The sequence below is a fragment of the Gopherus evgoodei genome, chromosome 19 (genome assembly GCF_007399415.2).
Source record: "Gopherus evgoodei ecotype Sinaloan lineage chromosome 19, rGopEvg1_v1.p, whole genome shotgun sequence".
NCBI lineage: Eukaryota > Metazoa > Chordata > Testudines > Testudinidae > Gopherus > Gopherus evgoodei.
This window is the reverse complement of record NC_044340.1, coordinates 4,791,636-4,797,635: the sequence shown is the minus strand read 5'-3', so window position 1 is coordinate 4,797,635 and position 6,000 is coordinate 4,791,636.

Here is a 6,000-nt window from a genome sequence, read left to right as displayed (position 1 = left end):
ATTTTATTCTCTTTGGCTTGAGCTACTGACTTGCCAGTTGGAACTGCTAACTTAACAATGAGTAAATTTTTACTATAACCCCACCCCCCATCACCCCAAATAAGCAGTGAGTGCTATGCAATAGCTCTGATAAACCCGAGTGACTGATATCAGTTGGGGAGGATTCAGACCATCCTTTGAGACACAGTATGCACAAAAAAATTTAGAAGAACCTGGTGATTTTGTACATGTGTTTTAGGGGGGCTGTACCCTAGAAACCCTTTGTTCAAATGACCTCAAATCTGATTACTAGCCCTGCCCTGTACCCCCCTGGGAAATGGAAAATTTGAAGACAATCCAAGTCAGCAAGTGGGTTTTAGAGAACTTAGAAGAGTTGTCTTTTATACAGGAAGTAACTCTGTAATTATAGCAGAGCTGCTGCTTTACTATAATACTGCCAGTGAAATATTGGCCCCAGTGGAGTCAATGGGAGTTTTGCCATACACTTTAATATGAACAGGTGTGATGAGATGAAGGGGGACAGGTGGACCAATTAACTGCCTAAGCTGCACCTGGAGGAGGAGTTAGGGAACAACAAGGACTAATTAAAGGATGAGGCCCAGCTGGGACAGGAGCAGGTAAGGCTAGGATAAAGCCAGGTAGATGAGGGCAGAAGGGGGCTGTAAGGAGGATGTAGTCGTTCTCCTTGGGGTTAGAGTGAGAAGGGGGCTTGACCTTAAGGAGGATGGAGAAGGAGCCTGCTAGAAGCAATCTAGGAAGATGTCCAGGGAAGAAGCAGTAGCAAAGGTGGGACAGTGCAGACCTTAGCCATTGGTTTTAGGGTTCTGGGCTGAACCCTGGAGTAGAGGGTGAGCCTGGGTTCCCCTACCACCCACTAGGGGAAGTAGCACCATTGAGGGGTAGTGGATTGGAAAACTGCCTGGGATGGTAATGAGACTTTGGTACACAAACCCAGAAGGGGAAAACTACCTTGACCTGGCTAGAGGGCGAAGCCATGAAGAGGGAGCTGTCAAGTCCCGAGAGAGAGCACCCACAGGAAGGGATGTCAGACTGGCAGATCTAATCCCTAGCTGTGGCCACAAGGAGGCGATCCAGAGGTGAGTAGAGCATCCCATTACACCAGCATTTCACCAAGCATATCTAATCCTGTGGACTGTGTCTGGCTCTAAAGGCCAGAATTGGAAAAGTTCTGCATGCTCAGGAGTGAGAAACTCAAGTGACTGAGATAAGCATACTGTGAAGGAATAAGGTAGTCTTCAGTGTTTCTGATTGGTCCTGTGGGTTGTTGGATCTCTTTACTGTGAACGTTCTTGCTATAAATTTTGAGATGAGGTGTTTTTAATCTTAATTTATAATTTTCTGTTCTTTTTAAAAGGTTATTTTTTTTAAATCTAAATGCTCATGTGAGGCTTTGTCTACACTGGCAACTGAATGACAAAGCTTTTGTCTTTCAGAGGTGTGGTGGTGGGGGGGAAACACCCCAAAAGACAAAAGTTTTGCTGACAACAGGAGCTAGCGTGAACAGCCCCAATGCAAACGCTGCTAGTTGGGGTGGAAGTTTTTTTGTCACAGCAGCTACACTGTGCAACTTTTAGCAGCACGGCTATAGCGACATAGCTGTGTTGTTAAAAGTTGTGTAGTGCAGACATACCCTAAGATTCTTACAGCCGTAACTCTGAAAAGGCTGGGTATATACAGACAGATCTACACCTCAAACTTTTGCTGGTGAAGCTGGGGTGTGACACTTCCCCCCCTCCCCCTAAAACATTTCTGTACTGGCCAAAGACATAGGGAACTGATGTGCCACTGTATGGAATATGGGAGATGTTCTATGATATTATGGATACCAATATTATAAAATTGCAATGAGTTGTCAGATATGCCGTGTGAGGTATCTGTGAAAATGTTATAATTGACCAAGTAGGATAATCTTGTTTATATGCTGGTATCATCATTGTATTGGGAGTTACAGATATACCCTACATATCTATATTTCAAACTTGTGCTGTGTCTCTGGGTGACACCCCCAGACAGGTTGGTATCAGCGCTGAGCCTGCTTGAGGGTGAGCCTGGGTTCCCTTACCACCTATTAGCAGGGGGGAGGGATAGCTTAGTGGTTTGAGCATTGGCTTGTTAAACCCAGGGTTGTGAGTTCAATGCTTGAGGAGGTAATCTGGGGCAAAAACCTGTCTGGGGATTGGTCCTGCTTTGAGCAGGGGGTGGGACTAGATCTCCTGTGGTTCCTTCCAACCCTGATATTCTATGATTGATGGGACATCACTGTACAACAGTGATTCTCAAACTCTTGTACTGGTGACCCCTTTATCCTACTTGGATGGACAGCAAGTTTCTGAGTGTGTGATTTCCCCCCCCGCTTCTGAATTATAAACACTTTTATAACACCATTATAAATGCTAGAGGAAAAGCAGGGTTTGGGGGGCAGGCTGACAGCTCACAACCCCCCCACATAACCACCTCATGACCCCAAAAGCATCCTGACCCCCAGCTTGAGAACCCCTACTGTACAATGAACCCATTCAAAGGGCCAGGGGCTGCACCTTATGATTCAGATGCAGAGGCATGTTTATGGATAGAACTCAAGGTTTCCATGCCATGTGCTGGGCAGCTTGTGTTTGGAACAAAGGAAATACAAGCGGGCACATGGAAAAGACTGGAAAAGGCAGCTGCATCTATTCTTCTCCATTTTGTCTTCATTCCTGCTGCTTACCTCTGGAGGAACTTAGCTACAAATCAAACTCTGAACAAAGAACTGAATGACCCATCCATGCTGCGGATGTTGTCCACAGTGACTTTCAAGCCAGCACACTCACCAGAACTGCTAAGAACCTGATACACGGACTTTGAATCATTGTATGTATGTGACTGCTTTACCATTTAACAACGCTCTTCTTGTTCGTTCGTTTTTTCTTTATTATAAATCTTTAGTTTTAGACATTAAAAGAAGTAGTAAGATCCAAACTAATACTGATGTGGCAATGGGGCTGGCCCTTGGGTTCAGAAGACCATGTTGTATCATGAGCAGAGTTTTTAAATAACTTCTCACTGTACTGGACTTCTACGCTGACATGGAGCCAGAGAACTGGAATGCAGTAAAGGGGGCTGAGTGATTATTTTTCCTTCTTGATAACCAGTGTGGGGATCAGAAGCACAGTCTGTGATTAGTTGGGGAGTTTAACTTCAGTATTACTCCCAGTCCTGGGAGTATCTGCTCTCCTTTTTGCAGCCTGCCCTGACCTTGGCATTCCCAGTGAGGGCTGCCCCAGGCACACTGAGTCACAACTGGTATATGCTATACCTGCATCTACACTAGGAGGGTTTGCCAGTAGAGCTCTACCTAATAACTATACCCGCAAACCTTTTCTAGGGTAGACTAGGTGCAGTAGTGTGGTGTTGCTGACAGCTCCAGTGTTCTTGAAAACCTTTCAACACTCCAGTCACTGAAATGCATTTTCAGCCCTAGCTCCAGCTGAACAAAGTTGTTCGTCTTGCCATTTGGAATTCCAGCACCAGAAGATCATTAAGATTCAAGGTGAGTAACAAAGCTCTCAGGATGCAATCAGAGTCCCTTTAAACATCAGGGAAGAGCGCACACAGATTTATTACCAGCCTGATTACTACACATTAAATCACTGCAATATTTGTATTTTCAAAGAATAAACAATAGGATCAACCTTTAAAGGCCTTTATTAGACTGGAATTCATTTGCCCCAGAGTCCAAGTTAAGCTGGAATTGGTTACACTGGCAGCTTTAGGGTGGGGTTTTCATTCTTGTTTTCTCCCCTCACCTTACATATGTTAACTTCTATAGACTCAGATTCCTTTATTTCTTGTCTCCTCCATGGTAATACCGCAGTCATATTAACAGGCTGGGAAGTGATCTTAAAAAATGTCCCATTCTTGGTATTGCCAATCCCAAATATTTCAAAAACACAAGTCGGGCCATCCATAATCATGAACAGGGCTTAAAAATCATGATTTTTTTTCAAAATATTTTTTGGCTTTTTTAAGGCCTTCTGGGTCATGTTTTCCAGTTTTTTCTCTCCAACCAGGAGGGCAAGAAACTTACGTTTCCATGTAAATGGAAACTGAGAGTCCCATATTCACATGACTCTAAGAACTGGGGATTTAAGTGAACCACCAACTGGCAGGAGACTTACAATGAATCTTGAGTGTTGGCCACTCTGCTGCCTGCCTGGAAACTAGCAGTTACCACAGTTTCACCTGAATTATCTTGTCAGGTTTGAAGCCCATTGGTTGTTGCAAGAGGCTAGCAGGTCTGGGAAAGAAAGCAGCTAGCTTTCTGGTTGATTTGTTTTTTTTAAAGTGATTAAACACGGAAACTTCTGCTGTGGGTGGAAAAATAATGGTCTCTGGTGCAGGGTGAGCATCACATCAGTCCGGGGTAAAGCCCCTTGCTTGGTGGTGACATGCTGGTAGAAAAGTGGTGCTCGGTGCTACCAAGTTAGGTTTGCAGCCAGCCTCAGCATGCGGCACCTGACTTTGGAGGGCTATGAGGGAGGGGAAGGAGAGATGCTGTCTTTCAGCAGGAGCAGTGTTCACAGAGTTAGCAATGGGAGAGCATTCTGAGCAAACAGTCACTCCTTATGGCCTAAATGTACCTGGCACATTCCAAAGTCTTTAAAGACAAGAGGTCAGAAACCCTTCACTGGCACCTGTACAACACAGGAGTGGCTCTGCTGATGTAAATATTTACAGTGGTGCAAAGCTGAGGTGAGAGGAATATTGAGGCCCTGATCCAGGCCCAAAAAACATGGAACTGAACTCCAGCACAATTAGGGTGACCAGAAGGCCCAATTTTATAGGGACAGTCCTGATTGTGGGGGCTTTTTCTTTTATAGGCACCTATTACCCCTTCACCCCCTGTCTGGTCCCCCTAAGCACAATGCACAGGACAAGGAGATGGAGAGCAGAAGCCAGTGGCATGGCTCAGGGGAGGGGAAGGAGATGATCTGACTGACAGTGTTCTGGATGGACAGGAGTGGAGGCACCAACACATTCACCAGGGTGATCTATCCCCTGGCGCAGCACTAGAGCTGAGATGTACCTTGTGACTTTCCACCTTTCTTTCTTCTGAAACATTCAGTGGATTCTCAGAGCTGTACAGGGCACCAATGGACACGCAGGTCACAATATACAGTGCAAAGAGACAGAACAGAGAGAAAAGGAAAGGTGAGGTTGTGTTTTGTATTTACCAGCACTAAAGGACAATTACTGGGGCTGGTTGCTGTCATGCTGAACTATTTATATTGCAGCACACAGGTGTCGGCAATAAACTGGAACCACTGTATTGATGGCTTTTGCGACTGTTTGCAGGTAGCAGTAAATGGCTGTATCAGCAAGTGACTGCATGGCTGACTGTACGTGCGGGTGACTGGACTGTGGCTGTATGTGTAACTGTCAGAAGGAATGCCACCCAGAATTTTCTTTTCTTGATGCCAATAGCAGGGAATGTGCCAATGCAGAGCTCACAAAGGGCAGGGCTGGCTGGTGCAGGAGCTGGGACGCTTGACCTCTTTCAAAGCAGAGGACAGGAGCTGTGAGGGGAAGTTTCATGATGAGGAGATAGTGGAGTCCCAGCTGCTGGCATTCACACCTTCGGCCCTCCTCGGTGTGTACATGCCACCACTTTAGATGCCCTCTGACTCAGTGTCTAGGCTGCTGTAGGTTAGGCCTTGTGTCTACCAGCAAAGTTGTGCCAGCTGAACCACACTGACCTCGTTAAATCCGTGCAAACGCCTCACTCAGCCCCGCTGCAACCTTGTCATCCTTCCTCGTGTCCATAAATGCTGGAATTAACCCGCACCAGACTAAGTGCCTCTACCCCGCGGGGCGTTTGCACCTTGCCAGGGCGCCCGGCGCTGCGCCCGGGGCCAGCGGAGCCAGGGGCCATGGCACGGTGCAGCGCGGAGAGCGGCTCTCTGCGGGCAGCCCCCGCTCTGCAGCGCGCAGGGACTGGAG